Source organism: Typopeltis vanoorti, chromosome 19 (assembly GCF_054136105.1).
Source record: "Typopeltis vanoorti isolate ZY-2024b chromosome 19, IOZ_Tvanoo_1.0, whole genome shotgun sequence".
Classification (NCBI taxonomy): domain Eukaryota; kingdom Metazoa; phylum Arthropoda; class Arachnida; order Uropygi; family Thelyphonidae; genus Typopeltis; species Typopeltis vanoorti.
The window spans coordinates 46,031,824-46,058,063 of NC_143567.1; the positions used below are offsets into that span (position 1 = coordinate 46,031,824).

The 26,240-nt window shown below is 35.4% G+C and overlaps 1 long non-coding RNA gene across 1 annotated transcript; it reads left to right on the plus strand.

The window, feature by feature from the left end:
* The first annotated feature begins 2,410 nt into the window (after positions 1-2,410).
* On the plus strand, positions 2,411-18,843 carry LOC150096060 (uncharacterized). The gene is made up of 3 exons (XR_016549922.1): positions 2,411-2,556; positions 13,793-13,813; positions 18,537-18,843. It is a non-coding gene; the product is annotated as an uncharacterized LOC150096060 (long non-coding RNA).
* The last annotated feature ends 7,397 nt before the right edge of the window (positions 18,844-26,240 follow it).

A 26,240-nucleotide genomic window follows, 5' to 3' on the forward strand; every position in this document is an offset into this window, starting at 1 on the left:
AAGAATAGTCTCTCTTTCTTGAATTTGCTGTGGTGGAGCATGGTGGTTTTCTTCCAACAGACCCTGTGGGTGGTGTCCAAGACATGGTCAGCGAAGCCTGACTGACCATAGTTGTGTTTACAGATGTAAGACTTGTTCCTCCAGGCAGATGGATGCTGATCTGCCTGTCTGCCCAAAGTACGCCAGCTTACAGGAACAGGGTACTTTGTAAACTCCAGGCAGAGAGAGAGAGAGGAGGGAGCTGATCTTTAGTAGAATGGATAAGGGTAGCAAGTTTGTGGTGGTACTTATATGCTCTGTGGGGTTGTACTTTTTTATAATCTTGGCTATTTTTTCGGATGTGCCACGGATGTAGGGTATGGTGATGGCATTTTTAAATTCATGTTAACAAGCAGGACGGAGAATGGGGGAGGAACTGATTTTTTTTTGATAATGTGATCGCTGTAGCCATTGGAGAGGAAAGTGCTGTGTATGCAGTTAAACTCAGTAGTGAGGGCGGTTCCACTGGAACAAAGATTGTGAGCTCTCTTGATAAGAGTTTTAATAATGCCATATTGTTGAGAGGGGTAGTGGTGGGAGAGTTTGTGAATGTATCTGCCTGTGTGTGTGGATTTTCTGTATACAGTGAAGGCAAGTGTACCATTAGGCAGGCATGTAACTAAGGTGTCTAGGAAGGGTAAACAATTGTTCTTTTCCTTTTCCATAGTAAACTGGATTGTTGGATGTAGGCTGTTGAGATGACTGAGGAAGGAGTCTAATGTGTCTGGGCCATGAGGCCAAATAGAGAACACATCATCTACATATCTTAGCCAGATAGGTTTGAGTGAGGCTAAGTCTATGGCTCGTTTTTCGGAATCTTCCATATAAAAATTAGCAAGAGGGGGCTCCCCATGGCGGTTCCCTCTATCTGCTTGTAGATTTTGTTCTTCCAAGAAAAATACCTAGTGTTAATGGCAAAGGAAAAGAGATCTAAGATGTCAGACGGAAAAACGTTTTCTAAGAGAGATAAGGTGTCAGTTAAGGGAATATTGGTAAACAAAGAGGAGATATCAAAGCTAACCAATATGTCTGCGTTATTCAAGGTTAGATTTTCTATGAGGGCTTTAAAGTAGGTAGAGTTCTTTATATAGGATGTGGACCCTTCCAGTGGGAGGGGGTGGTCAGAGAGTTGGCCAGCTGTTTAGACAGTCTGTAGCAAGGTGCGTTCGTGGCATCTACTATAGGTCTAAGTGGAGAATTGGGTTTGTGGATTTTTGGTAAACCGTATATTCGGGGGCAGGGGTGGGTGGGAATGGAAAAGTTTAAGTTTTTTCGTGATGTCAGGGGGATAGGAAGATACTTTTTTAAGTAGGATTTTTAATTTCTTAACTTGTTTTTGTGGGGGGTCGTGTTCTAGCGGGATGTAGGTAACGCGATCTCGGAGGAAAATATTCATTTTACGATTGTATTCACTGGTATTTAGAACGACTGGCATTACCCTTATCCGCTCTGGTGATGACGATACTTTTTTCTTTGCGTAATTTCAGGTCACCCTTTAGTGTCACCCACATGGTTGGGCTTAGTATTGTATAATATTTGTGTTCATGTCACATTAGTTGTTTTTGTAATCCCCGAAGATGTCCTAGTGACTAGGACGAAATATAGGAAGTATTAAACCTATGTTAATCCTTTCTGAGTGCTGTATACATTCCATTAAGCCTCCAACATGATGTCCTCACAGTACTTAAGCTTCTACACACGAATTCTAATCATTCATGGAGAAGATTTAGCAGGTAAGTCAAAACTGCAACTAAATAGGCTGGCCTTTTTAAAAAGATGTCGGGATACAAGAGTGATACCGAACTGCGTTACAACTAAAGGCCAATTTCCATTCGAAAAAAAAAAAAGCCCTCCGCACATATATAACTGTGCCAGCCTGGCATTACTATGCGAGCAAATCGCCTCTACTCGTTCCACCCTCTCAGTGACGAACGCCGCCATTGGCTCCTTACATTCAGAGCTCTCCACCGTTCTTAACCCTGAACTTTGGTCGATTCTCTCTGGCATTTCGGTTACTTCCCCACAGAAAGAATTTCAAAAAATAAAAAATAAACACGTCAAGAAATATAACAACCTGATTAAAGACAAACCACAACTGCAAAATCAACCACTCCAGACAGTAGTAAACCTAATAAGTGGGTTCTAAAATGTTTAGTTTTAGTATGACAATAATTTTTTTATTAATAAAAAATTATAGTCAAAAATAAAAAATATAATAAGCATATATTTAACTGTCAATGGAAAATGGCGCCTTTATTTGGTAAACTAAACGCTGTATATTTTTGTAAAATATTTTGTTGCCGTAATACGGCGGAACGAGCGCCCTTATTAAGCAGCGCCGTGAGGCACGCTGCCTCTATGCTACATCCTGTCGACGGTACTGGGTAAAGCACAGCGTAAGAATGAATTCACGGTCTGTCTTAAACTAACAATTTCCAAGAAAAATATAATAAACAAGGGAGAATATTTATAAAATTTTCGCTGAGTCGATGCTTACTCTGTGAAATAAAATCGGTGGTAACATCATTTTATCAATAATCATTGATAACAACAAATTATAATAAAACTTGTGATGTATTTAAGTTAAAAATGTTAGATTATTAAGAATTCATAATAATTTGACTGATTTAAAATTTCATTTTTATTGCATTAACTATAATTAGTAATTGTGTAATTTATATAGTACGATATAATTCAAGAATAAGAAAATTTATATATATATATATATATATTTATTATCCCTTGTGCGGCGCACAATCTGCACAACCGCACGGTACGGCCCTAACTGAAGTAATCCTTTCTGGTTTCGCACTTTCCTTCCAATGTATACATAACTGATCATGGTATATGTTTCACACTCATTTCTAATGCACAAAGCTCAGTGCCTCCTCTGTTCTTTCACCAGAAAGAGATCAGAAGGATATTGTCCAAATGAGGCATTGTCAGTGGAAGTCATTAATACACTTTATTGTATAATAATAATATAGATGCATAGATCTGTATTATTGATACATTTATTGGTTTAGCTTTAATCCTGACAGGAGCTACTCTGCTATTTAAAACTCCCTCTTCTCCTAAATCAAAAAACCAACTCCCTCTTTTCCTCTTCATTGTGTTCCTGAATAAAGCAAAAGGTTTCCTTCATCTCTAACCAGTTCTCCTGCTTGTGGCCATTTGATCTCACAAAGCCCCAACAGACCAATGATAGCATGAGAGTTCATATTGTAGTAGCTTGAGTTGACTACCTTTTTCGAAGTGTTCTGACATTCCATGCACCAACCATAAACCTCCTCCTGAACTGTAGAGAGGTCCCTTTACTGGTTCATATACCATCAGTAGCACACTTTCCACCACCATCCCTGGCAGTCCCAAAAGACAACAGAGCTGGCATCTAATGCTGTAAGACTGTCTTCGTAGTGTGATATGGATGAATATAGACAGGTGGCTCCCATCTCGCCTGTCTTTAGTCAACTGGGTAAGGCAAATACCTGGGAGAGAAGGCAGAGAAAAAATTCCTAACGATGTACCGTTGATAGGAATTATTGAACTACATTATCATGAAAATAATGTAGATAATGATGAAAGCACGATTTTGTGTTCATTCTGTTCAAACTTATCAACTGCATGCAAGCATGTCTGGGTAAGTAAAGCACTAGATAAGGACAGAAGCAAGTATACAAAAAAAAAAAAAAAAAAAAAAAAAAAAAAAAAAAAAAAAAGGCATACAGTTGATTTGTTATGTCTAACACAGACAGGATAGATTTTGTTGCCTTGGTGAATACGTTGGGAACTCAGGTTGTAGGCATTAATGAGACCTCGCTATCAGAGAAAGATATAATAATTGGTATCGAGAAAAAGGTACAGTATTTTTAAGAAGAAAAGAGGAGAGGAGCAGGAGGGAGTGTGATGCCAATAATACTGGATGATTTCAGTCCATTTAGAGTAGAAATTTATGACTGTAATACTAGTAATAATTCTTCATTGACAGTGAGCTTGAGGCGATAGTTTTAGATAGAATAATAAAATCAAATACATAATGAGAGCATTGTCACAGACTTGGTGGGTTGATTGCTAATGATGAAGAAATGCATTAACAAATAAAGATGGGTGCAAAATGAGCAATCATGATTAACTTTAATTGTCCAAACATTGGACACAGAAATAATCTTGCAAGAAGAATGAAACCGAATTTTTTGATCTGTTGTGTGACAACTTCCTAAAGCAACATGTGACAAAATGAACCAAGGGTCAAAGAGTGTTAGATCTGACTATAATGTCAGAGGGGGGGGGGGACAGGTTGCCTCTCATTGATGAAAGTGATCATGCTCGATCAATACTCGCATGGGAAGTGGCAAAGTTCAGTAATGTTCTGGTTAGAAAAGGTTACATGCTGAAGTACAAAGTAGGAAATTATGAGCAACTGAGAAGTATGCTGGATTCTGTCCCATGGTATGGGATGTTGGATAGGAAGGATATCTGTAGTGCAAGGGAAACATTTAAAAATACTTAAATGATGTAATGCTGGAATGTGCCCTTATAGTTTGAAGAATAAACAGGATTGAAATGAAACTGATGTGCAATCTTATTAGACAAGAGATTCTCAAGAAAAAGGTCATGCAGAAGGAATACTGTGTGTATATATATATAAGAATGGTGTCTGTTATGAAAATCAGTGGTGTAGCTAGAGCTTTTGCTGCCTGCGGCAGTCCTCAAGTTTGTCGCCCCTCTCAATACACACCAATAATACTACAAAAAGTCAAAATGACGTATAGGGAAATACATTAAAACACTATGTTTATTTTTGAAGTAAAACTTTAATTTCAACATTCTAAAATGTTATTTTTCTTGCTTTTCTCTTAGCAAAATTGTCAATGACATTGGGGAAGTCTATTTCATAGTAATGTAGGTAATTCTTTATAAATTTTATTTAGAAAAATTCCTCTCACAACTAGCAACACTTACAGCAATTGTGAAGAAAATTCACAGTAGTATTACAATATTTGGAAATGAGTTCTCCAGACTGTATTTTAGAATTAACTACAAAAGTTCAAAAAGGTTCAAAGTGCCACCTGGGGTGGACCACCAGGTGGCACCACCAGAAAGCCAAGTATGAGTATGAAAAGAAACTGGATCTGCAAGCTAAAGACAACCCAAAAGAATTATATCATTTTGCTGGAAGTAAAAGAAAAAATGGGTATAAAAAAATAGCTCTGCTGAATATAGATGAATGAGTGTGCAGATACAGAAGAGATTGTTCAAATAATGAGTGTCCATTTTGCTAAAAGCTATCAACATGGGGGTATGCAATTTTGAGCTCATTGCTGACTGATATACACATTAAAAAGTGGTATATGGGAGAGTGAGTCTGTGAGATTTAAGGTGGCCGAATGGTGCACCACAAGGATCAGTTCTTGATCAACAGTTATTCAATATTTAGATTAATGACATCGGAAAGGATTTGACAGAAGACATACATCTATTTGCCAATGATGCAAATAGGGTAATTAGGAATGCTGCTGATATACAGTACTTGCAGAATGATTTGAATTGGCTGGAATTGTGAGCATGGGAAAATATCCAATGTTGTATATTGGTGGGATTATGCTAGAAGAAACTGATCAGACTAGGGATCTTGGAATGTTAGTTGATAGCAAGTTGAAGTTCAGGAGCCATGTAGCAAAGATTGCAAATACAACTCAAAAAATAATTGCAATGCTGAAACAAACTTTAACATGTAAAAATAAGGATGTCATTTTGAAGAAAGCCTGTTGTAGGATCGATTCTATTCACTGCTTAGAAGTATTTTTCATAGATATTTCTTGAATCGATTCCAGAATTAGTCTATCTAGCATTGGTAAGTAGCTTTTCCTTTTCATAAACTTGGGATTTTAGCCTTTCATGTCAAAAATCAACTGTAGCACTTGCATTTACAGATAATAATACAAATATAAGAGTGACAGTCATAAGACGGCAGTGGTTGTTTCTCATGTTTATTGATAGTTTGGTCTCACTATCATTCAAGGATTGAGACTAACTGATCACCTGTCTACCAAAGTTATGGTAAGGTAGGCTCTCTGTATATTCCATTTAGGAAATATATAAGGTGTTAGAGGATTCATTTTTATTTATTTTACCTTTTACTTTGGAATTAGTGGTACACACTATGCCCAGACATAGAGCTAGAAGAGGCCTATGCTCCAACAATATTCTATTGTATCCAACTCGATACCTGGGAAATCTGAAAGTCACTCTTTTGAATTCGCTATGTTCCCAATATGCCCTGCAAATTATGCAGAGAAACTATTTTGAAATCAGCACAATGAACGCAGTTCCAGAAGAAAAATTTTGGTAAACATAGGGCTCTTCTTGAAGTAGATGTACTAGTCTTGGTCATTAACATAGTAGACAACCTTAGCAGCTGCACGAGTTTCAACGGATTTAGTAACAGTGGAACAATTATTTATGCTCTTTCATAGGAACATTTACCATGGAATAATTATAGAAGAAACATACTGCAGAAGCCAAACACTTGTGTGAAAGTGGGTGGAGTGAGTTGGTAAGAGATATATCACTAATCATCCTGATTGCGCTCTTCTGTGTTGAGTCAAGTATTTTTAGAGTTCTTAGAGGACTCCATCTCAAATGTGAGAGCAGTTATTCAATAGTTGGGTGGATTTATGATTTGTATAAGGTTAACCATTCTTCAGAGGTGAAGTAATGCCTTGAGCAAAAGAGAAATCCTAGTTTTTTTTTTTTTTGTTGTTGTTGTTTTGTTTTTTGGAAGCTAATGGGAGGGATGGTTGCGATGTGTTTATGCAAGGAGAGGCTGGATGTGAGGGTATTTCAAGAAAGAAAATCTCATCTTGCTTAGAGATTCAAGTGTTATCAAAGTTAATATTGAAAGAAGGACTTTAAGGCAGGACTAAGTTTTGCTAGCAGTGAATTAGGCAAGGTTATCTGCATGCCATTGGAGGATGGCTAGAGATCAGAATCGAGAGCAGTGAAGGCTGATTTGTAAGTTGAGGTGATTTTGTGGTGTTAGTAATAGTATGCCTATGTCAAATGAAAGGGAAGAGCACAACGTATCATCATCTGCAAACTGTGTATCCAGTTAGTAGTCAAATGAAGTAGGTCGTTGATATACAGAAGGGCTGATAAGAAAACAGAATCTTGTGGAATGCCAGCATTAGTTGAAAGGATAAGGAACCATCATACATAGTGTGCATCCCATCAGTGAGCTAGCAACCCAACTATAGAAGTCGTGGGACAGATCAATGATGGGAGCTTGTTTAATAGACCTTTGTGCCAGACCTTGTCTAAAGTTTCGGAAATATCAAGCACAACCACTTGAGACTCACCAAACTACTCCAGGGTATTTGAAGGCACCCAACTAATCCATACTGGCAGTCATTTATTAGTTGGGTGCCTTCAAAGTATCACAGAAGTTGAGTATTGATGGTTCTCTCCATTACTTTAGACATGACTGAGGAGAGAGAGATGGCAATAGTTTGATAGCGATTTTTCATCCTCCCTGGGAATAGGTTACACATAGGCCAGTTTCCAGGTTCTAGGGTGGATATCAGTGAAGTAAGAGAGCATAAACAGGCAACATAGGACAGCAGTAAGTTCTACACAAGCTTCAGGATAATTGAAGGAATGCCATCAGGACAACACTTTTTTAGTGATAAAACAAATTCCAAATAAAGACTATCATATTGTACAAGGAGACCAGCATTCAAAAATTGGTATACATGCTGTAAGGAATTTCCTCCCCCATTGTGGTGCATTTGGTTTTGGCAAAACCAATGACAGAGGATACAAACATTGATTTTTGCCATTCAAAATAATTTATCCTCATAAGCCATCCAGAAAGGGTACATGGACTTCATCTAATGGATCTGCCCAGAATTTAATTGATTATATACTTGTTCAGACAACTCATAAAATGTCAGTTAACCTTCCTAAGACTAGATCTTTCCCAGGTGACGAAAAGCAAAGGCAAAGATATAGTGTTGATAAGAAGTTAGTATTACCTCATATCAGAAAACAATATAAATCCCACATTACTAATTTCTTGAATACCTTCCTAGAAGAATTCAGAAGTATTAAAAACGAATACAAACTATTTTTCAAAGCAATTTTAAAAGCAGTTGAAACTATAATAGGAAAATCTTGCAGAATTATCAAATTGTCTTTTGGATTACAAAAGATATTTACAACTACATGATCAAGGAAGAACCTTAAGGTTCTTTATAAACAAGGATGATAGTAACACAGAAAAATATAAAGAACTAAACAAAATCATAAGAAATAAAATAAAAACAGCTAAACCAGCTGGATTCTGAATGAATGTAGAAAGACCAAAGAGGAGCTATTAAGAAGTAACCCTAGAAGCACTTTCCAAATGTGCAGATTGACAAAACTTTTCACTAATTGCTCAACTGAGGATGAAAATAGCATGCTTTTGACTGGAAAGAATGAAATCTTGCAGAGCTGGCATGATTACTCAACTAACCATTTCTCAGAAGACAGTAGCCTCAATAATTAAAACCTTGAAGACATAATACAAATAATGCTGGATGAAGGAGACTTTCCTATTTTAAGAGAAAAGGTAGAAGCAGCAGTTAATTATTTGAAGATGAGAAAAGTGCTTGGCATAGATGGAAAAACTTCAGAACTACTGAAAGCAGAGGCAGAACCTATCATAGATGCTCTGCTCAAAATTTGTCAATGTATGGAAGGACAATATTTCATGGCCTAGAGATTGGTGTACCTCTGTTCTGATGCCTATTCATAAAAATCACACACTTTAGAATTGAGAGGAAAACAAAGTATACCTTCAGAGAACCAAACAGGATTCCATAAAAACAAGAATATAATTTGGCCTATATTCAACCCATTCCTAAAAAAGGATGACAAATCGTAGCCATCTAACTACCACCCTATCTCACTCATCTCAATCCTATCTAAAGTGATAGAGAAAACCATCAATTCCCAATTCCTACTCTACCTTGAAGATAACCAGCTATTAAGCGACCACCAGTACAGATTCCGTCGATGCCAATCAACAGGTCACCTGTTCTCATATATCACCCATCTCTGGACATATACCATGGAAAAATTTGGTGAATCCCAAGTAGTTGCACTTGATATCTCTAAAGCCTTTGACCAGGTCTAGCACAAAGACTTACTAAGCAAACTTCCATCATTTGGACTGTCTCAGGACTTCTGCAGATGGATTGCCAGCTTTCTGTCTGGACGCACACTATGTGTGATGGTAGATGGCTCCCTATCCTCCCAGCATCCAACTAATGCCGGGGTCCCACAAGGTTCAGCGCTCTCACGACCCTCTTCCTTCTGTATATCAATGGCCTGCTTCAGTTGACCTCCAACTAAGCCCACTCTTTCCTTTCATTTGATAAACCTTACCCTACACAACTTATTTCATCCACAGAACATCAACCACAACTTCCCTTAATTCGGACCTTCAAGCCATCCTCCAATGGGGCTCAGATAACCTCATCAACTTCAACGTTAGTAAAACCCAGTTCTGTCTTATTTCTCACAAAAAAGAACCAGTATTATTTTTGATAACACTAAAATTCCCAGACAAGATGAAATTTCTCTTCTCAAAATTACCTTGACATCAGGCCTCTCCTGGCATAAACACATCGCAACCATTGCATCCTCAGCTTCCAAAAAAAACTAGGCTTTCTCTTTCGTTCAAGACGTTACTTCACCTCAAAACAGCTGTTAACCTTATATGAATCACAAATCCACCCAGCTATTGAATACTGTTCTCACATTTGGAGTAGGGCTCTTAAAAGCTCCCTCAAAATGCTTGACTCAATACAAAGGAGAGCAATCAGATTGATAAATGATCCATCTCTTTACCAACTCGCTTCCCCCACTTTCACATAGACATTTAGTCTCTGCAATTTGTATATTCTATAAATATTTCCATGAAAAATGTTCATCTGAAACTGCATCAATAATTCCCCCACTCTGTAATTGGAATATGTACGGCCACGGCCCAACATCCTTTTGCATACAGGTTCAGTATTATCCACAGTTTCTTTTCCTCCTCCTTCATCCCTGCTATTGCTGTACTGTGGAACAGTCTTCCCCCTGATGTATTTCCCAAGGAATACAATACACAGGCTTTTAAATCGAATGTCAACAAGTTTCTCCTTTCCCATCCCATGGTACTAAAGTACTATAGGTTGACCAGTCAACCTCTTGTATATGGGCCCAACATTAAAAAAAAAAAAAAAAAAAACTCATTGGAGAAAAATATATTGTGCATAATAAAATACTATGTCACAATTTCATAGATATACAGGTCTTTGATTCAGTATGGCATGAAGAATTGTGGATAATACTGAACCTGTATGGAATAGATAATAAAATAGTATGCCTAATTACCTCTACCATTCCTCAAAAATGTTAATAGAAAACAATAGCAACTATAGAAAGCCTTTCAAAATGGAAAGAAGTGTGCATTAAGGCTGCACGCTTTCTCCAATGCTTTTTAACCTATTTGGAATGAAAAAAATATATCTCAGATTCACTGATGACCTTGACCTAATAGCAAAGAATGAACTTCACTTACAAGAATTAACAGAGCTTCCAAAGCACTAGACACTTCATGATTATTGAGTAAATTAAAGATGCCAAGAAATTACATTCTTGGTTTAATCCTTTATCCAAGTGTAAGCAAACAAAGTTTGATTGTGAAGTATCTTCATGACAGGGTTACTTATGTATAGAGGCTAATGATTTCACATCAATTGCCTTAGTGTCCCATGATGCAAAGCACACATCTTTTCATCATGGGATACTAAGGCAAAACATGTTCTGCCCAGATACACCCTAAATGTGTGCTTTGCATTATGGGATATATATATATATATAGAGAGAGAGAGAGAGAGAGGTAATGCATTGAGCGAAAAAGAAATCCTAACTGTTTTGCATGCCAAGGAAGTAAATAATGTAATGCACTTATTCCAAGAGAGGTTGATGATAGAGTAATCCCAAGAAGAGATATTTAGAAGAGTGAGAGAACAGAGCCCTTAGCATTAGTTCCATAGTTAGAGGAACACTCAACCATCCCACGTAGCATGCACCTAGTAAGAAAGCTGGCAACCATTCAGTCCAAAAGTCTCATGGGACAGGCTAAATGATGGGAGCTTACTTAAAAGACACTTGTGACAAATCCAGTTGAAAGCCTTGGAGATATCAAGAGCAACCACCTGAAACTCTCCAAATTGTTCCATGGTGTTTGTCCAGAGATGGGTGACACAGGCAAGCAGATTTCCTGTTGATTGATACAATGGTGGAATATATGTTGGCAATCGTTTATTAGTCAAGCACTTTCATCAACATAGGATAGAAGTCTCTCTACCCCATCTTGAAAGGCTATTACTTTTAGAGAGAAATGAGATAAGAGAAATTGGGAAATAGGTTGACAAATTCCTAAGAATTTGTCAACTTTCTTAGGAATTGGTTTATGTAGGCTAATTTCCATGCTGCAGGATAGATACCAGTGGAATATGAAAGTATCAAAAGGCAACACAGAATAGAGGTTAACTCTGGAGTGCACACCTTTAGGACAATTGGTGAAGTGTCACCAGGGCCAGGAGACTTTGTATCTAATTCTTTTTATGACACTAAAAAGGAAGGGGAGGGGTTCAAAGCTGTTAATGCCAGTGTTTAGGGATAGTAAAAGTGATAATTACAGATATTGTAAAAGACATGCTATAGACATACAAAGCAAGGGATGCAGCATGTCATTAAAGATTCACTGTCTGCATTCATATTTGTATTTTTGTCTCCTGACTTTGATGCTGTGAGCAATGAATAGGGCACACAGTTCTATAAGGATATTTCTTGAATACAACAGTAGTATTCAGGCAAGTAGAACTAATATGATTGCTAATTCTTAATCAAATAAAATGGCTTCCTTAAAGTCTTCCATAAGCAAGACTTCTTTCGAGGAAAACAAAATGCAACTAAATTCACGTGCTATAGGTTTCACATGAAATGCAATTAGTACATATAATTTTAATTCACGAGAAACTGAAAGGATAGGGCAATTTTCATTTTCAAATTCAGCACAGAACTAAGTTTGACAATTCCAATTCTAATATCAGGCCTGATGCCACTTCCTTTCCTAATGTGACCCCTGATTTTACATGAAACCATCTTCCTGTATTTCCTTCAATTCTAACTGCTGACTGATAACTTAAATATAGACTATGTATTGTTGTGTATAATGTTCCATTCACCCTATATAACTGTAGTGTTTTGAAAAGCTTTTCTTTTCAAAACACCACAATTATATACCACAATAGTGCCTTGTTGTATGCCTTTTCCAGATCGACAAAACTCAAGTACAGATCCTTGTCATATTCCCACAATTTCTCAACTATTTGTCTTAAAATGAAAACCTGATTTTGACAACCCCCATTTGGCCTGAACCAGCTTGTTCTTCAAGTTTTTCTTCTACAATCTTTCTCAACCTTTTTTCAAAAATTCGTCTGTAATTCTCACATTTAGTTTTATTCCCTTTTTTATGGATGGGTACTGTGAGAGCTCTACTCCAATTATTGGGAATTCGAATTTCTAATCAGGCCCTCTGAATTATTCAGTGTAGCCACTGCAAAACTTTTATACCTCCATACTTAAGCATTTTTGGTTCAATATCATCTACTCCAGCTGATTTTCCACATTTCATGTTTTTGACAGCTTTTTCTACTTCAAGTATTGATATGTATTCCTCTTGGCATTCCTCCTGAAAATTTTTTACTATGGTTCAGCAAATGCTTGGTTCATTTAACAGTCTTTCAAAGTAATTACTCCAGACATCTAGGATATCCTTATCTTTAGTTTTCATGTCACCTTTATCATCTTTGATTCCTTTTTTACAGTACTCTTTTCTTTTCCATTTCTAAGCATCTTCAATAAACTCCAGAACATTTTCTGCCCGATATGTATTTTCCATACTCTTACTTAAGTCTTCCCATGACTTCTTAGCTACTTTTACACATAGCTTAGCTCTTACATTTCTCTCTGTATTCTTTTACTGCATCTGCTGACTTATTTGCTAAGAACTTTTGATGCTTCTTTAACTTCTTGTGTCCAACATGGTGTTCTTATTTTTCTATCCTTGCAGACAACTTCATCACATACTTTCCTAGCTGAATCAATTTCTTCAGTTTCCCACTGAGACTCCAAGGTTTGGCCCTTGATTTCAATTTGTTTCATTTTTTCTTCAACAATGTTTGTATAACTGAGTCTACAATTTACTTGTAAAAGCTGCTCAACTTTAATTCTTTTTAAAACTTTCTTACATACTGTTCTTTTCAATGTGATATCCATTTTTATCCTTAGTGCTAAGTAATGGTCACTTCCAATTTCAAATCTTCTGTACACTTTTATATCCTGAACGAGCACGATGATATCACTATCAACAATGATGTAGTCAATAAGGCTTTGTATGACTGTATAATTGATATATAATTAAGAAAACAGAATACTGTATCAAGTATGTATTTCTGAAAATTATTTAATGTTGCTCCAAAAATTAGAAAAGAATAGAAAATTTTATTTATATTTAAATAAAGTTTGCTATTCTTTTCTAACAGAATAATGCATTTTCTCAAACAGTTCAATCTGTTCTTAATCAGTTGTATAACATTTCAAAAATAACAGTAGCCTAAATCTGATATTTATCCTCTTCATTCCTTTGCAGAGCAGGGAGTGAAGAGAATAGGTAAGTAAGAGGGGAACCTCAATCATTGCTCTCATCTCAGAAACATTTTTATAAACAAATGTATTGTAAAAAATGTTTAAAGAATGACAGAATTGAAAAAAGCAAACATTGGTCCAATTTCATATATATATATTTTTAATTTTTTTAAAAGAAGTACAAACTTGATTTTTATTTATGAATTAATGTGGATGATTAAAACAAAAAGTTGGAGGAGGAATCAAGTGATATTTACAATGTGTAGCTCACAGAACTAAATGTAAGTACAAAATTATCCGTGATTAATTTTCAAATATGATATTCCACATGAATTTGAAAAACATGTTACTTTATGCTATAGAATAAAGTAACAGAAAACAAAATATAAAATGAAGTTTAAAATGCAATGATATCTCAACATTTCATCTGATACTGAGATTGTACCATGATAATAGGCACTTAAGCTTAAATCCATAAGAGGTAAATCAGAAAGATGTTCACATGCATCTTTCTGATTTTAACTAATCAATTTTAATGCTGATTTATCACATCCACATCAGAGGATATAAAGTGAGATTCTTTTGTTGTTTCATGATGCTACATATCACCATATCAAAATTACAATTTTAAAACATTAACAGATAAAAGTATAAAAAGATTACTTAAAATACATTTCCAAAAATATTTTTGATTTTTTCAAATGCTACAATTATGTCTCTTCTAGAAGTTAATTATCATAGAGCAGCTGCTTCTTAAATTATCCATTCTCTTGAACCTTTTTTTTAATTTTTTTATATTTTTTTTTAACAAATTGTCTCAAGTATACTGATATATAAAAAATTTGCAAACTATAACATTCATTACTTTAAGAAATGGCAAAGTAAAAAGGTTATGTAATAATATTTAAACAGCTGATGTTTAACAGTTTTGCTGAAAGGATGTTTAAACACTTTCATTTAGCTTTAAATAGCAAAGTTATTAATAAATACACATATTAAAGACAAACATTCATCAAAATTATGACAGAAGAAAGTTTTTATTTAAAAAATAAAAAAACGTTTTATTTTTGAAATTTGAAGTATCCTAGCTTTATCATTTTTTAAAAATTATTATTTTACTTTTGCACATGTTTATAAATATAAATTTTTAATAATGAATTTGTTTCTGACATTCAAACAAATTTGCCATCTGCTGTACACACATAATATGGGACTGCACATGCTGCAGTAAGTGAATCTTCTCTCTAAGCAAGCATCTGATTTCTGGACTGTGGAAGCATGAGGAATGCAATTTGCAGAGAGCCTTATGAATAGGAGATTTTTCATAGATTTTTTCTGTTTACTGCCACATAATATTTACAGTATAATATAAATCATCGGGGCGGCTTGTGCATAAGCACTGCAGAACTGCAGCACTCTAATTTTTCTCGATATATAAATATATTTATTAATTTATTTATATTTGCTTGTAATATTTAATTTTATCATCAACAATCGTATACAATTCTCTTATTTTGTATAAAATTTAATAAAAATCCATCTTGTAGCACTTAGGAGGGTGAAGGATGCTAGCAGCACTGTGTTTACCACAGTGTCATATTGCTAGTATTTGCTACGTGCACAAGCACATGCACGTCATAATCAGCTGTCAGCTATTAGTGTAATGTGGCACTGTCCGTCGCGCAGTTTCACTGTTATTTATATGCAGTTTGCGACAGAAGTAGAGTGTTCGTAGTGCTTATCTTGTTTACTCCGTCTCTTTAAATATTTTGGCATTGCAATTCAAGTCATAACATTTGTTATAGTTTTTATTTTAGAAAATTATTGGGGTTATGATAATGGATGATTTTATTTTTAAGTAATTTTGAATTATACCAAACTGTATAATTTTATCGATAATAAACAATATTTTTTTACGTTTAATTTTTTAAAAAATTTTTACCATAATTTTGATATTTTATCCAAACATGTATACACTGTACTTATAGTGTGTATGTATATTTCAAAAGTTGCAGTACCCCCACGATTTCAAGCCACGAACCGCCACTGTAAATGATGCATTCAAAACTCATTCATTTAAAAATGCTAACTATTCCAAGGATTATTATGTTACAAATGTGTTATACCTTTGCTGAAAAAATCCTGAATGTGTATATAAAAAAATATAATAATTTTATATTTATATCCAGTACTAGTTTAATGTCAAAATAATTTCCTAAGAGTAGCATCATAATGAAGCTTTTCTTCATTATGATAAAGAAAAGCTTCAAATTTTTGCTGATAGTATTTGGACTATCAGCAAAAATTGGATTATAACTCCAGAGAAAGTATCTCCATTCTTTTCAATTCATCATATGATTCTGCATAGTAATATAGTTAATAGTGAAATTATTATCCAAGTATTTTTTTGTGGCTGGGGATCCAGTTCTGTTAAAATCTTAGGTATTTTTTGCAGCATGTAACTTTATGATCAAATGACACTTCAAACTGCAAGAACTTCCCTCCTTTTTTTTCTTTTCAAACAAGGTTGATTAGCTTTTTTTCTGGAACTTGAAACAATGTTGTTTCTCATGATCTGGTAGCATTCAGTACATCAATGTACTGAAAGTATTCATGTTTCATTTAAAAATGGCATGCAAAAATGTGCATTTTTTAGAATAATGCATAGCAGTTACAAGATCCTTCTTACATAAATTAAAATGGAATAAATAAACTTGACAAAGAATTTTAAAAGGCTCCACCTGATATTAAAACTTATTTAAAAAGAAGAAGAGAAAAATTATTCATAATGTTACAGCCAAACAAGCCAATTAAAGTTTGCACTATGAAAATTCAAAACAATTTCCAAAAGTAGCATATATACAGAATTTCACCTCTGATATGAGAATGCAATTTCCAGTGTGTGTGTGTGTGTGTGTATTATTAAACCATGAGATAGTGGCAATTGTCTGCTGTACTCTCTCCTTTGGTGCTCTGAAAGGTGAAGATCAGCTGCCCACTGATCTTCCAAAAAACAGGTAGGGCTAAAAGAGCTCTGTCCACTTCCTTTGGAAATAAAAGGCATTAGTGGGTTAGAATTCTATTTTAGTATTTAAGTATGATTGTTTATTCTATTATTGTTCTTCAATTCATACTGAAGATGTGTTACAAAATGTAAAATTAAAATATGGTAATGTTTTGATTAATAAAATTATTTACTGTGTTCTTTATCTGTCAAATAATCATGGAAGTTTCATAGTTGTTTTTAATGCAACATATGATTTGACTTTGATTCTTTCAAAATTCAACAATGCTTCATTACACAAAAAAAAAGCATCTGCTCCATCTGATCTTACTTTTGACACCATCCCAATCCTGAAGAAGTGATTCTTTTCTTGAACTAAGTACTTCAAACTTTGCTTAGTATACACATATCATATCTATAGCTGCCTCAATATTTTATGCTAGGCTTTCTCTTTAACTCCAGATGCTGCTTCTCATTTGACCAATTCCTTATCCTCTACAACAATATACATCCAAATAAGGAATAATGCTCATTTTTGAAAAGATGTCTGACACTTAAAAATTCCAAATTCAGTTTTTTAAGTGATTCATTCCACTCTACTCCCTGGGAAACAGATCATCAGCTTCTGTTCAGTCTCTCAAGAGATATTTCCACAATCAAGCAGCATCCCACTCCAAACTCACCATATGAACTATCCCTACTCATTTTTCATTCTACCTCTGTCCTATGGAAGAAGTTTCCTTGAAAGTATCCAATGGCTTCTTAAAAGTCAAATATGAATAATTTTCTAGTTAGCTCTTGGCCTTCATAGCAGTATTATAGATAAGTAATCTTTAGTGCTATTCTTCTTTGAGAAACTATTATTACTCCTATTCAAAATCTAAACTCACCATTTCATGAACAATATTTTATGGTAGAGTAAATTCAGGCTTTTTTTTTTTATGACTATAGATTCTGGGCTCTTTTCAAATAATAAGCAATCAATGAGTTTTCTTATGCTAATTTATTTCACCTTCTATCATAGCATTTTTATTTTCTGCTGCATACTTTTTTTTTTTTATATATCTGTGTTTTTACACAGATTTCTATATGAAATGTTTTAACTCGGAGTCATCTGTCATTTCTCTCTTTCTCTGTTAGCATCATTTCATCCACAGTTCAGTTCTATTTCATGAAATTACTTTCTTCACATGTATTTTTAGAGAATTATGACTGATAAGGTATATGAAATAAATATCATATTAATTTCCCTCCCCCACCCACCCTTCACTGCTTTAGTATTTTTTTAATTTTTTTTTATATTTTTTTCATATTTTGAATAATCCCATTTTTGGATGTTTCTGGAGTCAATATGCACAAAGTACCAAAATGAAGTATACTCGAACTGAGAATGTATTTTTTTTAAACTCTGATTTAACAACAACAAAAAAAAAACTATAATAAAAATAAAATACAAAAAAATAAAAGAGAAGTTGAGAATATAGAAAATAAATATCAGTAAAGTGACAAAAAAGCTCAAAAATGGAAGAAAGAGTGCTGCAAGAGGAATAAAAGATAATAAAAATAACATGAAAACTGAAGATAAGGAAATCCTAGATGTCTGGAGTAAAGTAATTACTACAGATTCTGGGCTCTTTTCAAATAATTAATCAATGAGTTCTCTTATGTTAATTTATTTCAACTTCTTTCATAGCATTTTTATTGTCTGCTGCATACTTTTTTACAAAGATTTTAATTACTTTAGAAGACTTAAATGAAACAAGCGGTGACAGAACTATACTAGGAACTTTTCAAGAGGAATGTGATCAATACTTGAGGTAGAAAAGCTGTCAAAAACTTGAAATGTGAAAAAGTAGCTGGAGTAGATGATATTCAACCAGAAATGCTTAAGTATGGAGATATAAAATTTTTGCAGTGATACAATGTATAATTCAGAGGGCCTAGTCAAAAGGTTGAATTCCATGGTTGGAGTAGAGCATTGGTGCACTGGGGGGGGAACACTAGAAAATTTTCCAAAAACCTTTTCCTAATTAAAATTAATTTTTTTATTTATGTTGTGTCGTGTCTTTTATTTCTATACTACTTATGAATTAGCGGTCACATAAGATGGGAATACCTTGTAGTTCTCGAGAATCCCAGCCACTATGAACACAAGACGAACGAGGTAGTACTCAGGCAGACCGAGCGCTACTTTGTTTGCCAAACAGGCCAGAGGAGATCACGGGTTTCATGTATTGGCGATCACTGTAGATGCTCAGTCATAGGTCGTATGCAATGCATAGTGTCTATTCTCAAATCTTCTGCTCAACTCGGTTCCCCCCCCCCCCCAAGCTTTTTCTAACTTGAGTGCTCGCTCCTCCCAAGATTAAATCTTAACTATCAGCCCCCCCCCCCCCCAAAAAAAAAAAAAGATTAAATCCTGAGTGCACCACTGGAGTAGAGCCATCAGAGTTCCCAGCTATAAAAAAAAAAGAAAGAAAAAGAAAGCTGAATGCAAGAATTGACAGAGGAAATATCTTTACTAAGTGAGATTTATGCAAGCATACTTGAAAATAAGTTGAGAATGATTGTGGAAGAGAAACTTCAAGACGAACAAGCTAGGTTCAGGTCAAATAGAGCTTGTCAAGACCAGATTTTCACTTTACAATAAACAGTTCAGAAATCATGAAAATATGACAAGGTTCTGTATTTAAGTTTTGTAGATCTGGAAAAGGCATATGAAAAGGTACCCAGAGAAAAGCTTTTCAAAACACTACAATTATATCAGGTAAATATCTATATAAATCTGTATTTAAGTTGACAGTCAGCCATTAGAATTAAAGGACTGCACATTATCTCCACTCTTATTCATCGTCTATTATAGATCACATTATGAAAGAAAGTGGCATTAGCCTGATATGCAGATGATGTTGAACTCCTAAATTCATCAATTGTATATCTCTAGGATTCTCTAATTAAATCGGTTATAACAAATTTGGCATGAAAATCAGCAATAAAAAGACCAAAACTATGAAAATAGACAGGAACAGAGAAAACTTCAGCTACATTCTGTACAGAGATCCTATGGAACTAGTAAAATATTTCAGCTAAGTTTTCAGTGAAGATGACAAGTTAAATCTGGAAACAGATTTAACTTGTCATCTTTGCATCATCAGACAACAGAAAAAGCAGAGCTGGTATGGTTGGTAGCCAGCTGAATAAATTTATATGGAATAAGAGAGAAATTAGCCAAAACACAAAACCAGCAGTATATAAGATGGTGTATGAACCAGTTTTAAGTTATGGATCTCAGAGTTGGGTTAGCAATAAAGCACTTGATCAAAGACTAGAGATCACAGATATGAGGGTTCTAAGAAAAATTAGAGGAGTGAACCAATGGCAGCACATTAAAAATGAAGATATCAGTAAGGAACTTGATATTGTTAGCATTCAAGAATGTGTAAGCAAAGCTAATCTACAGTGGTATGGCCACTTAAATAGAATGGGTGACGAAAGGTTAGCAAAACAAGTGTTTGATGCTAAAATGGCAGGAAAGAGACCCAGAGGAAGACTAAGGTCTAGGTGAATTGATTCAGTCAGAAGTGTCTTAGAAGATATAGATATTAGATATGACAATATTGGAGTGCTGACAAGTAAGAGACTAATCTGGAGGAAAATTATTGACAGGAGATTAATAATAATAAACTAAATCATGTAGTGCTATCATAGTACCACTCCTTGAGGGTATATATATCATAAATATTGATGATGATAAATAAAAAGACCTAATGTAAGTTTTTGTTTTTAAGTTAAAAAAAAAAATACCAAACCATTATGCTTTTCTATTTTACCATGAAGGTAAAATACATTATAATAATTATAAGAATTCTATCATTATGTTGCAAGTAAAAGATAGAATGAATTTGAAAGAATAATTCTACTGAATGCAGATGGTGCAGAAGATTATTCAACAAATGACTACCCCTTTTGCTATAAAAGCTATACCTAGTGTATGCAACATTGCACTTACTACTACTTCTTTACTGAATGAAGAAAATGAGGTGTATGATGAGGAGGTATTAGAGCTATTGCACAAACTGAATAAGAATTCAACAACAGGGACTAAAGGAATATGAACACAAATACTAAAAGAGTGTTCAGATGAACTGGCTATTCCTTTCACCAGGCTATATAATTTGAGTCTCAGAACAGGTAAGATTCCACAAGAGTGGAAGGAATGTATGGTAATCCCATTACACAAGGGTGGTGCAAAGACTGACATATGCAGCTATTGACCAATCAATATCTCAAGAGTGGTGGTGAAGATTTCTGGAAAAGTTGGTTAGGGCGAACAATCAGAAATGGGTTGACAGAGAATCTCTAATTTGCAACGAACAGCATGGGTTTACTAAAGGAAGGTCATCACATTTAACAAAATGTGATTACCACTAAGCACTAAGTTAGACAAGGGGAATGGATACACTATGAGGCTTTTGGATTTTCTTAAGGCTTTTGACAAAAACCAGCATGGAATACTGTTGCATTAATTGGAGAATATGGATTATAAACTATTGAAATGGATAAGAGGATGGCTGACTGCCAGATATCAAAAAGTTATATATGGGGGGGGGGGGTGAATATGCAAGATTCAAGGTAATCAGTGGTGTGCCTCAAGGATCCATTCATGGTCCAATGTTATTCAAAATGTACATTAATGACACTGGGAAGGATTTGTATATGCAACATACAGCTATTTGCTGCTGATGAAAACATAGATAGGGTGTTCAGGAGTGCTGATGATATACAGTACTTGCAGAATGATTTGAATAGGCTGGAATTGTGGACATATGAAATGACTCACTTCAATGTTAATAAATAATTTAAGGAATTTAAAACGTACACAGGATATAAATTAAATTAAACTTTAACCTATATTTCCAATATTTCGACAACGTCACGTTGCCATCTTCGCAGGAACTTAAAATAAAGACAACATGCACACAAGCACTACACACAGTAAATGAGGACAAAGCAGGAAGCTATTGTTTCTCCTAAAAGTCCTGATTGTGCCATCTAGCGAGCTATGTAGGTATTCTTGGCTGTTGGGCTGAAGGTCTTCTGATGTAAGTTCCCAAATTTGGAGCCTCATGCAACCAAATTTGCTGAGGTTTGGAGTGTTTCTTAGGGCTGAGGCTAATTCCATAAATAGCCTTTCAAATTTGAATTTACTATGGTGTATTACTGTGGCTTTCTTCCACCATATTCTGTGGCATGTATCCAGAGCATAGTCTGCAAGACCAGAGTGGCTGTACTGGTGAAACCTGATGTAGGCCTTGTGTTCTGAAATTCTGATATTCACTGTCCTGCCCATTTGGTCAAAGTAGGACAGCTTACAGCTGCAAGGGTAAACACCAAGTAGGTCTAGGGGAAGTCGTTGGTCTTTAGTGGAGCAGGTAAGGGATGCCAATTTTCTATATGGTCTGTAACACGAAGTGAAGTCGTTTTTATAGGATTTTGGTAATTTTTTCTGAGGTTTGCCTCGGATGTAGGGAATGGTAATGGATTTAGAGTAATCCTTGTTGGGAAGGGGGGGGGTTTACTAGTTTCAATATTTTTTTGGAGGGATAGCCATTGGCTGAGAAAGTGTTGAGGATGTGGTTTAGTTCTGTGGTTAGGCATTGTCATTTGAACAGATAAGTTTAGCCCTGTTGTGTAGTGTCTTAATAACTCCATATTGTTTTTTTTTTGGGGGGGAAATTGTTGGTGAATGTATCTGCTTGTATGGGTGGGTTTTCTATAAACTGAGAAAACCAAGGTTCCATCAAGATGGCGGGTGACTAGTGTGTCTAAGAGAGGGAGGCTGTTGTTTTTCTCTTTTTCCAGGGTGAACTTGATTCTGGGGTGTTGGGAAGTGTGTTAGGAAGGAGAGGAGTGTATCAGAACCATGTGGCCAAATAGTGAACACATCATCAACGTAGCAAAGCCATGTGGTTGGTTTTCTGTGGGGCAGAGTTTGAGGCTTTCTCTTCAAAAGTCTCCATAAAAGGTGAACCCCTGGCTGTCCCCTCTAATTGTTTGTAGAATTTTCCTTGCAAAACAAAATAACCTGAGTTCATTGTGAACTGAAATAGGGCTGAGATATAGTGTAACTAACAAATTTGGCTCTTTATATTTAATAAATTAAAACCGTTTAATTCCATATCCCCCCCATATATATGGACTCCCAAAAATACATAAAGAAAATGTGCCATTATGTCCCATAGTGAATGACATTGATTCCCCCACATACAAATTAGCTAAGCATTTGGCCAAAGTGTGCTCACACACACTATACTGACAACACACCTTCATACATAAAAAACTCAGCCCACTTCAAAGCCAGCATAGAAAACTTTACACTCCAACATACTGACATAATGTTCAGTTTTGACGTCTCCTCCTTATTCACAAATGTCCCACTCAAAGAAACATTAGAGCTAATCCAAGCTAAATTTCCTCCTGATATCTCAGCCTTATTTCAGTTCACAATGAACTCAGGTTATTTTGTTTGACAAGGAAAATTCTACAAACAAATAGAGGGGACAGCCATGGGTTCACCACTCTCCCCACCCTTGGCCAACTTTTTTATGGAGACTTTTGAAGAGAAAGCCTTAAACTCTGCCCCACAAAAACCAACCACATGGCTTTGCTATGTTGATGATGTGTTTGCTATTTGTACACATGGCTCTGATACACTCCTTCCTAACACACTTAAACAACCAACACCTCAGAATCAAGTCCACCCTGTCAAAAGAGAAAAACAACAGTCTCCCTTTCTTAGACACACTAGTCACCTGCCAGCCTGATGAAACCTTGGTTTTCTTAGTTTATAGAAAACCCACCCATACAGGCAGATACCATTCACCAACAATCCCCCCCCCTCACAACAATATGGAGTTATTAAGACACTACACAACAGGGCTAAACTTATCTGTTCAAATGACAATGCCCTAACCACAGAACTAAACCATATCCTCAACACTTTTTCAGCCAATGGCTATCACCCCAAAAAAATCCAAAAAATATTGAAACCAGTAAACCACAACCCCCCCCCTCCCCCACTTCACAACAAGGATTACTCTAAATCCATTACCATTCCCTACATCCGAGTCACCTCGGAAAAAATTACCAAAATCCTAAAAAAACGACTTGACCTTGTATTACAGACCATATAGAAAATTGGCGTCCCTTATCTGCTCCACTAAAGACCAACCACCTCCCCTAGACCTTCCTGGTGTTTACGAAGTCCCTTGCAGCCGTAAGCTGTCCTACTTTGGCCAAACAGGCAGGACAGCGAATATCAGAATTTCAGAACACAAGGACTACATCCGGTTTCACTAGTACAGCCACTCTGGTCTTGCAGACCATGCTCTGAATACATACCACAGAATATGGTGGAAGAAAGCCATGGTAATACACCGTAGTAAATTCAAATTTAAAAGGCTATTCATGGAATCAGCCTCAGCCCTAAAAAACAGTCCAAACCTCAACAAATTTGGTTGCATGAGACTGCCCCAAATTTGGGAGACTTACATCAGAAGACCTTCAGCCCAACGGCCAGGAATACCTACATAGCTCACTAGATGGCACTATCAGGACTTTTAGGAGAAATAATAGTTTCCTGCTTCATCCTCATTTACTGTGTGTAGTGCCTGCATGCACTACTCCTTATTTTAAGTTCCTGTGAAGATGGCAACGTGATGTTGCCGAAATATTGGAAATATAGATTAAAGTTTAATTTAATTTATATCCTGTGTACATTGTAAATTCCTTAAATTATTTAATAAGCATGTTTAACCAACGTCTAAGCCTTTCTACGAGAATTCAATATTAATAAATATAAGATCATGTACTTTGGTGTTATTAGATATCCAATGTTATATTATATTGGTGGGATTACGCTTGAAGAAACTGATCAGGCTAGGGATCTTGTAGTTTCAATAGACAGGAAGTTGAAGTTCAATGGTCATATAGCAAAAATTGTAAATACAACTTAGAGAATAATTACAATGCTGAAATGAACCTTGGCCTTGACTTGGATGCTTGGACTATTGCATACAGGGCTGGTCTCCTGTTTTCTGTGGTGATTCTGATACAGTGGTGAGAGTGCAAAGGATGGTGTCAAAAATGATATCAGGATTGTGGAATACCAATTATGAAGACAGACTGATAATTTGTAGGCTGCAGACACTAGCAAACAGGAGAAAAGGGGTGATATGATTGAGAGTTATAAACTTCTGAAAGGGCTATACAGAATTTCAGTAGATAGAATTTGTCATTTTATGGAAGGTGGTGAAAGGAAATGAGGGCATCCTTAGAAGTTGGGAATAAATGCTGTTAAGAAGGGGATAATGGCAAGATTTTTCTCTCAGAGTGGTGCATGACTGGAATGGACTGCTGTTGGCTGTTGTGTGTGCAAGTAACATGAATGCATTCAAGAACAGGTATAAATAGTATGGCCTCCCTCAATGAGTTCCTAACTCCTTGGAGATTTCTCTTAATAATAATAATAATAATAATAGAATTTTATTACTTTTCTCATTATTATGTACAAACTACGACTAATAATTTGTTTTTATTATTAGCAGAAATTCAGGCTAGTCAAAAAAATTGTATAGGAAAGAAAATTTCAAGTTCTGGAAACCTTCATTTAGAGATCAAATATGGTACTTTTTCAAGCCACTTCAGTGATGTTTCCAATTTTTCATACTGGGTGAAGAAATTCATCTCCCACTTAATGACATTCCCAAACATCCAGCATCCATCCTTGTAGTGGATGCACTGTTCAATATATTATCTCCAGCTCTCTATACAAAAGCCATATCAATGCTGCATATAAAAATCATATGCTAATTATTACAATAATTTAGAAAACATATACATGAAATATAAAAACTTAAGAATTATGAATTTAAAATTTTGGATGTGGCTGATTTTCAAAAGGCAAAAAATGAAACAGTCAAGAAAATACAACATGTGTACTACCACAATCTTATTACAAGAGAATGAGGTGAACAATATATGACACACACAAATCTCTTTCTCTCTGTATACAAAAATGTCTTCAGTCAGTAAACATTAATTCCAACTGTTGGAAGTTTTTCCACTTGGTTATACTATAAATTAAAGATACCAAGAAATTATATGCTTGGTTTAATCCTTTATCCAAGTGTAAGCAAACAAGTTTGAGCCTGAACTATTTTCAGGACTGGGGCAACTCGCATAAAGAAGCTAATGACTTCACATCACTTGCCTTAGTATCCCATAATGCAAAGCACATCTCCTTGTGGACATGAATAATGCTATGCATTATTGGAAGGGTCACTACCCAGACCAGTTTCGACCTTTATTGTGGTCTCACCAGTGGGAGCCAGACCCAGAGGTGATACTAGGGTTGAAGTTATGCAGAAGTAAATGACTTGTCATTTAT